General features: G+C 42.2%; 1 long non-coding RNA gene across 2 annotated transcripts in view; it reads left to right on the top strand.

The window, feature by feature from the left end:
• LOC135414542 (uncharacterized) overlaps positions 1-12,010 on the top strand; it is a 17,070-nt gene extending 5,060 nt beyond the window's left edge. For both annotated transcript variants that reach the window (XR_010430716.1, XR_010430717.1), the window contains 2 exons: positions 384-471; positions 11,788-12,010. This is a non-coding gene — a long non-coding RNA (uncharacterized LOC135414542). The remainder of the gene's footprint in view (positions 1-383; positions 472-11,787) is intronic.

The raw sequence follows: 12,010 nt of genomic DNA, 5'->3' as shown, positions 1-12,010 counted from the left end.
GCATCATCCTTCTTTTCATCTGGAGGGAGCTTGCTTTGTATTTTTTTTCAGTTTCCCCTTTCTTCTGATTGTTAAAACACTTTTGCACAGGCAGTCTTCCTTTTTTTTAACTTCCATGTTGCTAGACATGCACACAGCTTGCACCACCAGAACAATTAGCCTCAGCTTTTAGGTTATGTTTTTTAGACTGTGTTTAAGGTACTATAGAGACCTGGTCTTCTGGGTCACTCATATTATTTCAAAAGTAAAGTAGACAAAAATCACGATACACATATGAAAATGTTAACTTGCAACTTAAGTAACTAACTTTAAAATTGCCACCTGAATGGGCCATATTTGCATTTCTACACAGATAAGACACAAGTCCTTTTTGTCATTTCTAGGTGTGCAGTGTGTTTTCTTCTCCAGAGGATGTTATTTAACTGTACTCAGTGATCTGGCAACATCAGGGTGTCATCATGATGGGCTCAGGTAAAGATAATTCCTGCCTCAAAACCAAAAACCTAGATGATGCACAGTTAAATCCTCTGTTAATCTGATGCTAAATATCTATTACACCCCTTACCCTAGTCAGCATTTTGCTTTTTCTCAGATTTTTTTTCTTTGTAAATGTTTTGAAATCCCCTAGATGACAACACTTCCTCTTTTTGGTCCTGTTACTCACATTTAGCAGCAGTGTGTTACAGCATACTCCTCTATCTGAGAACCCTAGTGCACACAAAACTTACTATATAGACAGAATTGTTGTATATGAAGAAATCACCTGTGTTTTCTATGTACGTATGGCTATTATTAGCTTCATAATCTTCTCAGTCATTGATTTTAAAAACATCTGCTTCTGGGTGGTTGGGTCCTTTTTTCATGAGGTACCAAACACACAAGTTCATACTAACCTTTAAGAATCCAAGAATTAACATTGAAACAAAAGAGATAGTATAAATGTTTCACAGAAAGCATGTTTATAAGCACTGCACTTGAATAGGGTGCAGATGCTCATCTTCTTGCAGAATAAAGAATAAACTCCATGATTACAAAAGGAAGGTTTTCAAGATGAGATTTCATGTTTGTTTCCATAGGATTCAGCTTTGAGGGATTTTTCACTGGAGGTCAATACAAATTTGCCCCTGGACAAACTCAGGGTATTGTTTTAGGGCTAGGAGTGTTGAGACATACCAGTTGTTGATAATTTTCTTAGTAATTTTACTAGTGGCTCGTTAAGTGCTGTGTTTTGTCTTTAGTATGAGAAGCATATTGATAACACCCTGATGTTTTGGTTATTGCTAAGTAATGTTTATCCTAAGTGTAGGGCTCTTTTGGTTTCCCATGCTCTACTAGTGAGCAGGTGCACCAGAAGTGCAAACCAGCAGACAAGCTGTCAGCAGAAGCTGCAACTTGACAGGATAAGAGTGGTGAATGGCCTGCCTGCATGGACACAGAGAAAGAATCCAATAAGGTGTTAGAAGACCCTAGGCCAAAAATCGCCATTAGACCAAGAAGGGCGTGTGACAAGCTTGTGAGGAGTGGGTGTGTAAGTGATATGGATATAATTGCCCAGGGATTTATTTGTTCAGGGTCCCTCTCTGAAGTCATCCAGCTCAAACCTGGTGCTGTACCACTCTATTAAGTCATTTATTTTATAAATCTGATGGCTGAGACTCTTCAATGAGAAACCTGTGGTTGAGCCTGAAGGAGGAGGAAGTGCACGGGAGAGTGAGTGTGTGTGTGAGCGAGGAGTCAAAAGGGGCATTCATCAGCTCACTGTGAAGGGGCTCTGGTCCCAGCAGTGGAAGTCTCAGGTGGTTGTGCAACTCCTTGAATGGTGCAAGAATGCTGGGGCAGCAACTCCTCATTTAGCAGGGGTGCTATTAAATTGCACCTAGATCTGGTGGTGACTTTCACCAACAGATGCAGAGAAAGACATCCATCACCTTCTGCTTCCACACCAGGCCATGGCTTCTGGTCAGTTTAACACGCAGTAATTGGGCTGCTTTTAAGCTCTTTGTCAGGCATACATCTGTAGATCAGTTGGTTGGACTTCTCTTAGCTAGCTTTGGGTTTTTCTGCACTTAGATTGGCTTCTTGGAGGGAGATGGTGCAGTGCTTTTGAATATTTGTCCTTCACATCCAAATTCAGAGCAGGAATGCAAACCAGAGCAAGAACACAGGTAGAAACAAAATAATTGTGCAGAAAAATGATAATGTGAGTCTTCATCACTCCTCAGTGAAGGGCTGTAAGGGTGTGAAGAGGAACTACTTGTTTGCACTTTGTTGTCCTCTTTATTTCTCAAACCCAGGTGTGTCTTTCCTTATCCTCATTTAAGCTACTGGTCAACATCTGCAATGGCTTGCAATGCTCTTTAGTTGTCTCTGCTATTCCTTTGCCCCCGAAATCTTGGAGCCTTTGCAGGAGTACCCACAAAGCCTGCAGTGTTCTGGCCATAAAGGGAAGACTCCCAAAATAGATGTACTAGCACACTTCCCCCTTTGTCTGTAATGGAGATGCCACAAGTCTGAGAACTGTAGATGCTTACCACAGGCATAGCCAGCTTTTCACAACACAGGCAGTGATTTCCATACTTCTTGCATAGCTGATTTTTGTCATGGATATTTCATAAGGCAGAATCATCTTCCCACTTCCCCCCAACTTATTGGATAACATGCAGCCGGTTAAATATGCTATCCAGGTGGCAGTCTCTTCACAAAAAACCTATGGAATATCCCATCCATCCAGGTTTCCACACATGTAGAGTTCTCAGCAGAGGCATCCATCTCCTCTTGGCCCACCATGCATAACCTCAGCCTGATGTTGCTACAGCCCATAGATCAGAGTTGAAAACTCCGGCTGAATGAGAATAGCCTTGGGGTACAGGCAGGGCATGTTAAGAAATACTGCTTGTAACTTTTGGGACTCCTCTGAGGAGCAGGATCCTCTTGTCCTGAGCATGCACCAGGACACTTGGGCAGATACTGCACAGCCTGGACTGAAGAAATAGCATAGGTGGCTCTCTTTAGCAAAAGCTGATGTCATTTTGGCTCAAATATTCTCACTAAGAGGAAATAATAAGTCTGAAAGACCTCTTTCAGAAGATATGCTCAAATACATTTATTTTACCTGACCTCTGGCTGAAGTCCCAGGGAGCCCATTTAGCTGTCTGGGATCTGGTTTCAGGCACTCCAGGGTGGCTGAGGGGTCTGCATCCCCTTTGTAGCTCTGGGAATTGGTATGCACCAGGACCAGTGGCAAGACCTTCCTTCACCCATGCCCTCTGTGAACCAGGATAGCAGTCAGCAATGAATGATTTGTAGTTTTGTGAGGAATACAGCATGCACTCCAGCTCCCCAGACTGGCATCTTTTATCTGTTAGGTGCCTCATTAGCAACGGCTGGGCTGCAGGCAGCACCATGGGAGTCTGGCAGCCACCCTCCCAGGAGCTCACAGACCCACTGAGCATTGGCCATCCCCAACCGAGGTGATTCTCCGAAGCACTGCACAGACCACAGCTGGTCTTGTGCAGGTATAAGAGCTTAAATCTTTCCCAGTATCCCTTCTGTTCTGCTTTTTAGAAAGCACAGCATAAAGCCTTCTCAATATCATTCCACCCCCAGAATATAGAAAGCACAATTTCTACTGGGAATAAACAGATTTCTCTTTTCAGTGGTGGGGTTTTTTGTTTGGTTGGTTTTGGTTTGTTTGTGGGTTTTTTTTCCCCTGATTCCCCTCATTAACTTACCAGCACCCCCTGGCAGGGAAAATTTTACCAGTCTATGGGCTGCCAGAAGGAGGACAAAAGTCTGCCTAGCCCCTCACAGAAATGAACAAATGAGCAAGCACAGGGAGGGGAGGGGAGGGGAGGGGAGGGGAGAGGAGAGGAGCTGGTAGCAAACCTCAAACATGCAAATCCCTGTGCACACAAAGAGGTGCTGGAGGTTAAATCACCCACTGGGGACTCATGCCCACCAATGATTGGAAAATGTCACCTGTACCTGTTGGTACAGGTGACATTTTCCAGCCATCAGTCCAGCTCATAGGCAATGCAGTGCTTGCCCTTCTTCCACTGCCAATATCCAGCAGGATTCCCCCCACCTCCCCAGTTTTCCTCCAGTTAATCTCTGGAGTACCCTTGAGTGTCTGAGACAGTCCATTGAGGGAAGTCTTGCTTTTAAATAAATACTTCCCACAAAACCCTAAAAAGGAGGAAGCAATATTGCCAGAAAAATACACAAAGTGATGCAAGAGACTCAACTGGGTGTATTTACTTTCATTGCTAAAATGTGCAGCTGGACATTAGCCATGGCAGGCTTCATCCCAAGTAATATAACAGGTTGTATATCTCTATGAAGACATTGAAGAAAGTCCAGGGAATGTATTTTTAAACATTTTTTAAAAGAAATTTCTATCAAATCACAAGTGGTCTGGAGAAGATGAACTGGGAATGGTTATTTATTGCTCCTCATAAAAGGAGAGCTAGGAGGCACAGATGAAATTTTTGACAAACAGGAATGAAAAAGAAAGGAGTTTTTCATGCAGATAAGTTAAATGCAGCCATTTAAACTATGAAATTCATTGTCACAGGATATCATGGACACTGAGACTATAAACATATTCAAAAGAGTTAAACAATTGTGAATATTAGATCTAACAGTAACTTTAAAACATTTTTAAGTGGATGCAGCTTCCAGCACCTGAAATCTACAAAGTCCATAACCTAGGAGATTATACCAGGGGAAAAAAAATTGCTCCTTACTTCATCTTTCACTGTTCCCTTAAACAGGGAGAAATACTGAGTGAAGAGGGCCTTTGACTTGCCCTGCTTCTGGAGTCTCTTAATTACTGTATTCCTAATTAGATATACTGGGTTTGTCCCTGTTTTTATCCCACAAGGTACTCCTTCAGACTCAGAAGTGTAGTGTCTGGCTGGAAAAACACAGGTCTGCAAAGTGTGGATCTTATTGCAGACACTGACTGGGATTTCAGAGAACATCGTGCACATCTGGGCTCTGTCATGGGCTCTTTGTGTAACTCCTTTTGAAAGCTTTGCTAAATGAGAGTAATTTCCCCTATGTCTATCTTGTGATTTTGACTACAAAGCTTTGTGGGGAAGGCATATGGACTACAGTCAGGACCTCTGCAACCTCTTTGGATATGACCAATTTGATAAGCAGGAGAACATGGAAAGGAAAGAAACCCCTCTAGCTTCCTCCCCTGATGGGAGGAGGCCATTACCCCCTATTACCATGGGGCCTTCACACTCTGCTAAGTCAGCATTGCTCTCCCAACAGTACAGAAGAGGTTGTCACATCTGAGAAATGTCTGCACACCATCTGACTAAAATGAGCTTGTCAGCAGCAGTTAGTATGACAGAGCACCCATCCCTCAGCAAAAATTACAAATATTTTTAATTCCACATTGTGACTCACATTCTCTTCTTCAGTCACTTGTTTATGTTGCTAAGTACATATGAGTTACAGGAGGAAAACTGAACCTTGAATTTCCAAAGAATTCTTGGGGTTTTGAAGCTATTGAATTAATTGGCAAGGCATTGCTGGTTGCAGTCTGACAATTCATGCCCCTGCCCTGGCCACTCTGCTTAGGGATCTGGACCTCTCCCAGTCTTCAGGGAGTGGGGTCAGGCAGTGACAGCAGAAACCAAAAACTTACTGGTTTTGCTTGAGATTTTGTTAGGAAGCCAAGCTTGCACAGACCTAAACTGGTTGATCTAGATATTTTAGCCATTGTTTCCAGTTTATGATGACAGCTTCTGTGTAAAGAGTTATTTAGCTCCATGAAAACTGCAGTGAGGATTGCTGGCCAGTCCCATAATGGTGACCAGTTAAAAAATCATGGCCATAATTCCCAAAATCTGTTTTGCCAAGCAGATCATACTTGTGTGTCCTAGGAGTAGTGTTGTTCCAGTGGTTAATCTGCTGTGTAGTAGTCTCTCCTAAGGGGAAGCTGTTGAACATTATGGCACATGAGAGAGAAGAGGGAACACATTTCCAGCTGTGTTTTCCTCATGAAACAAAATCTACCATGTTAACCCCATCACCATTTTGGGCCCCGCAAACCCAGAGACAGTGGTCTGTCGGACAAGCACGGATGGTATGAAGCAAAGCTGCACCATGTGCAGGTGCAGTGGCAAAGACATCGGCCCAGTTTGTACCAGCCAAACATGTCCTTGGCTCATTGTCCACTGACAACAGGCCAAGGAGCAAGGCAAGCAAGGCATTCTGAAGGCCATGTTGAAGCCTTGCTTTGCAGTGTTGAGGCTGAATCTACACAGAAGTTGAACCTCAATACTAAGAGCCTGAAACCAAAACATTCCAACTATGCCAGGACTTTCGGGATCTGCTCAGTCTCATCCGGTGCCACTCCTGCTGTCTGCTGCAGTAGCTTAGCTTGCTACCCAGGAAAATCCTTTTGTAGGAGTAGACTGGGAACCCTCAAGAAAGAAAGACTGCATCTGCCATATTAGACAAGAGTTTCTAGATTTACCTCCTCAAAAATCTACTGCTACGGAGTGGTGACACCTAATGGTAGGGACACAATCCCTAGCATAGGGACACTATACACCAGGGGTGCAAATGAGATAAAAGAACTATGTCACTCTTCACGAATAGGAAGTCAATGTCAGGATATTTTATCAATTTACACTCCCAACTGTGCATAATTTTGATGCAATATCTCCTTTTCAGCCTTGGCTACCTCAATATAATGTATTTTTAAGATCTGCTCATGGAGATTGCATTTCAAGCTCTGATATTATACTAGCCCTTTCCCCTCCTGTGTTATCCTCTGCTCTGCTAACCCTTTTCATTAAATCCTGCAATTTGTAGCTTGTCTCAGAGCAGCTTGTTCAGATTAGACTTGCCTAGGGGCTAGTTTGAATTGCTCACATGACTTCTCATAAGAAACATTACACACATGGTAAATTCATGAGCCAAAGGCGGCTTGTGTGGGGAACACTCTCCATTTTGCTTTGCCCTTTCCAGGTGCTTTTTTCCTCGTCTTTCCACACCTTTCCCACATTCTCCTTTACCTTCCTCCACTGCCCTTCTATGCCTTTGTATGGAAACAAAGAGAATCTTGATACATCAGTCCAGTCTGAGTCCATAAATATTCAGGATTGAAACATAAAATCCATTTGCAGATAATTGTAATACAATATGCAAACATACCTGAAATGTGGGAAGAGAGCAGAGGGAACCATTCACATATCCACTGCCTTAATAAAAGAAGGATGCATTTTTGCCTCTGGTTCTGGAAAGCACAAAACAAGAATGGTTGTTCCCACTTAAAATTTTGCATTGCTGTCAGTGCAGAGAATAGCAGTTTCCTGCAGCCTTACTCTTAGAATGTCTCTTCCAGAGCTGAGAGTAGTACTTTGATTACTTGGGTACCTTTTCTGCAAAGAGCAGCCCTAGAGGGTAACAAACACCCACTTAGAGATCTGTTACTCTGCTATGTCAGGAATATAACCTTCTTCTAATTTTGACTTGTAGCTCTTTGCTGGAAGTTTAGCAGGTGGTCAGTGTGCTGGTGCAGGCAGACAGGTTCGTTTGGTTTGGAGTGAGCGCCTATAAAATGAAACCACTCTCAGTGTGCCTGGGAATAGTCACAAGCTACTACACTTCCCATAGCTACTGTGAGATGAAGAAATGATGTTCAGTATAATTAAATGAAAATAAGTAACTGGGAAGGCAAGAAAAATCCTACTAGTGCCTTTATTGAGGGGAAAAGTGCCTTTATTAAAGGAGGGTGGCTTAAGTTTTTCAAGGAAGATAGTTCAATTTAAGGCTGATACAATTTTAATTAAAAACATACAAACCGTGCTCCCTTGAAATGAGATAAAATTTATTAGTGAATAAGAGTAAACAAAAATTTAATGCAGATAGGCCAGTAGAACACATGCTCTCCTGACATGCTTGGTTGTAAAAGCCAACTGGTACGTTGTGTTGCAATATACTCTGAAATTCCTTTATTATTTATTGTTTATTAGTGATTTTTTATTTGCTACTACACAAAACTATACAGAGAATACCAAATTCTATGCTAATATAAATCATGTTAGAACAAGATCATTTCCATCTCCTGACACCCTGACCAGTCCAGCCTCAACCAAGACTTCCTGATGATAGTCGAATGATGTAGATGTGGCACTTCCTGGCTGTATTTAGTGTTAGATAGTTGAATATTTCATAGAAAAAAGTGATTGAATTTGCAAAGTGGCAGAAAGAACATTTTAAGAATTTAGGTTTCCAGATAATACACAAAAGCTGTCTGAGAATTCATGAATGCAATTGGTATCTATGTGGAAAAATGACAGTATTCAATGAGCCATACATCCTGTTCTGAAATATAGGCAAAAATATTCTTAACATTTTTACAGTGCTATTATTAGATGCCCCTTTAATTCATGTGCAAGTTATTTTACTTAGATTTTTATTTACTACATGACTATTTCATAGATTACAGACATACTCCCTGCCACACACACACACTTTCCTCATGGACATCTCTCTGGAGAGACGCACAATTAAAATTTCCAATCCAGTACATATTGTTGTGTACATTCAAAAGATTTATGTTCTAGTCACTTTTTTTTTGGTTGTACTGACTTATTTGATGCTGTGTTCTATGTAGAAAAAAAGTATTTTATATTTTGATGTCCTGATGGTGGCAGTAAGAGATTTTACAACAGAGTTTTCAGGAAAGAATGATCCAGAAGTAAACAGCCTCATTATGTCTTCAAGAGGAAAAGCTGTCCAACACATCATAATGTCACTTATTTTGTTCTCTCCATTCAAATGCAACTCAAGTGTCACATTCTCATTTACACAAATCGGATAAATAACCAGAAATCATGAGCTCTTCAAGAAGCACTGATAGGAGTGAGCAACTGCCTCAAACATATACATTTCTCTCCATAAAGTCTTCTTAAGAGGAGAAAGGAAGAAGTGTAAAGGAAGGGGAAAGCTGCAGACAGGGAACCTCCATCCATGCCCTTCAGATAGGACAACACGCCACAGACCAACCATCTCTATGAGCATTTCATTGCCCGTGGCAGAGCATCCATCCTCCTCCTCCTCAGGGGATGAAAGGAGGTTGTATCCATGATGATCAGAGACTGTTGGCTACAGCGGGCAAGCTGTCACCACTCATGTTGTGTAGGAGGCAGGAGCAAACCTACTGTGTTGTAGATAATGCTCTCCCAGAGTTGTCACCTGCTTCACAGCTTGCTGCAGACAGGCAGGGCGAAGACAAGCCCTTTTTTACCCTCTCCTCTTGCTGTGTGCTCTTGTGCTTGTCTCCTCTTGCTGTGTACTCTGTTCTCTGGCACTGTACCTAACTTTGCTCACTTGATCCCCTGTCCATCAGGGTCATGAGATGGCTGGAACAACCAAAGCCGGGGCTGGGTCAGCCCCAGTGCCCAGACTAGGCATTCCAGCATCACCAGTCCCACTCAGAGATGGAAGAGGAGACACACTGGGTCCTTCACCATCCAGAAGGGGCAGGGTAACTGAGCTGTGCTGATGACCATGGCCGTGTGAGGAGCATAGGTAGCAAGGGGCACCACAGCTGGCCTTGTGGGGAGGGGCTGGGGTCTTGACATGCCACAAGCAGACGCAAATACTGCCTTGGTTCTGCAGACCTATGGTGCCAATGTGTCCATGACACAAGACAAAAGAGAAAAAAATTCAGGGAAGAACACAAGCATGCCACAAAGGAACAAATGGGTAGATGCACAGTCCCTGCCTCTGCTGCCCTCTTCTGCATTAGGCTTGCAACTGACACAAAACAGGCTAAACTTGGAGTGATTAATGAGAGACTTAAGCAGCTCAACAAGTCTCACAAATTTTTTGTCCTCAGAAATTAAACAACAGTAATTAAAAGTGGTGATAGGGCTTTAAGAGAGATTAAAGATAAAAGAAAAAAAATCTCTTTCCACTTAACTGCCTTAAAAATTATATTAAAGGAAATGAATGCCTAGCAGTGGAGCAGAATGGATATATTCACTACCCATGTCGCAGAGGTAGACTCTGATGCAGAGATCCTTGGGAAGAGAAGTTGTAAATGCTGATAGCCTGGTCCTTATCTTGAACTGCCCTGGTGTAAAGGAGGAACCACTCCACAGGAAGCTCAGGAAGTTAAACCCTCTGAACTCTAAAACTGATTTGCACAAGACCTGAATCATCCTGTCTTGTGGCCAGTACAGAATACTGAGCTGAGTTTGATGAAAGTTGATGTGTCTCTTGTTAAAAAAGTGACCTCACACAAAACTGAAATGCTACTGAAAATTAAAAAAAAAAAAAAGTAAAGCCTTAATAACTGGGAACATGCACCAGCTGTTGTTTCACAGACTGAAATCATAAACCTATATTAAGGCTATCAGAAAAAGAATTTGGAGCATTAAAAATTTATGAAACCTTTTGAGTCCCTAGAAAGATCATTACTAGGCAACATATTGCTGTAGTTCCCATCACAAGGCACTGAGACAGTACAAACCCAGCTTCATATCAGCCCAGCTCTCTCCATTCTCACAGTGCGGAAGAGGGAGCCTTCTGAGCACTTCAGTGCCATAAAGTGCCTTTGTGCAAGAAGATCTTTGCCTCTGCAAGAAGCATCAAGTCAGCAGAGGCCTGCTGAGGCACACGGAGTGGGAGCACTGAGGTGTCCAGTTATCAGCATTCCTCGGGTTGAACTGTAGACAGCCTGGTTATTTCTCACACTTGCTAGTCAGTGTAGCTTTGACCTTTCCCTTAATGTGAGTTAGCACTTTCCCCCTCTATTTAGCAGGTTGAATCTGACTCAAAATGCCTCACAGAAATATTTCAAATGAACAGGTTTCATAAAAGTTGTTTGACTCTACAATGGTTTATATTTCAGAGCCTCAGCTACTGACTTCATTCAGTGTGACTATCCTCTTTATGATGCATGCAGCTTTCTCATTTACTGCTGGGTGGTTTTGTTGCAAAAACACTCAAGGGGCTCAAAGTCTCCTCAAGGCTTTGCCTTTCTCTTTCAGCCATAACACTGAATGTGACGCCTTCTCTGCAATAGCTTCTGTGGTTTTGAATAGGGAAAATAATACACTGACTCTCAGAGGTATTAAGGGGCTCTGCTACTTCTATTTATGAAGTGCTTTCAGTTTTCAAGAGAGGGTGCTGTAAATGCAAAATATTAATAGTTATTACTCAACGTAAATAAAAGAGAATTTTTATTTGTCAGGTCTCAGAATAAGTGGGTCAGTCATGTCAAATATGTGCTGTGTTAGTAATAGCTGAGTGAAAGGAAAACCAAGACCTAAGCTGTTGGGATTGCTATCAAATCTATACACAAATGTATTGACAGAGGCCAGCATTAGGGCTAAGGCTCTCCAAAAAGTCAGGTGGGATTTACTAGGCTATTGCTCTCTCAACAAGATATATCACCAAAAGGCTGGTTTATTTCTATATCTTTATATCCATTGCCTAACGTTGTGTTGGTTGTTTAAACATTTGTGTGCATTCAGGAGCAGCAATTTCATCTCTCTAACAGAAAAATGTTGCAGCTGGCAGTGGCTCTGGGCCAATAATACACAGGATGTTAGAGCAGCCCTGTGTTCAGTGTTTCTCTGCTCCAGCAATCTGGATTATGTTTTTGTGAATTTATTTGATCATAGTGCTCATGAAAATTACAAATTAATAACAGTAAGTAGAAGCTAACATGGTGTCAGTGTATCTTGAGTAGTCTTTGTCACAGCTCTTCTCAGCTCAGTCCTGACCTGCTGCACTCCTTCCTTTCTCCAGGTTACACTCCTTTCAAGACTGATGCTGGTGGTGCACCACAGAAACTGCAGATGCTAAGACAACTGAAGAAGTACACGCTTTGTAATTTAAGGCTAGCAAACCCAGTCAAGTTCCTTATAACGAGAGGAATATGAAATAACAATACCTCAGCATTGTAGTAACTGGCCAACAACCAAGAATTTCATTAAAGCCTTGAGCATTTAAGAATACAATTAGCTACATA

The sequence above is a fragment of the Pseudopipra pipra genome, chromosome 5 (assembly GCF_036250125.1).
Source record: "Pseudopipra pipra isolate bDixPip1 chromosome 5, bDixPip1.hap1, whole genome shotgun sequence".
NCBI lineage: Eukaryota > Metazoa > Chordata > Aves > Passeriformes > Pipridae > Pseudopipra > Pseudopipra pipra.
The sequence above is the reverse complement of the archived record's forward strand: the minus strand, read 5'-3'. Positions and strand labels throughout refer to the sequence as shown.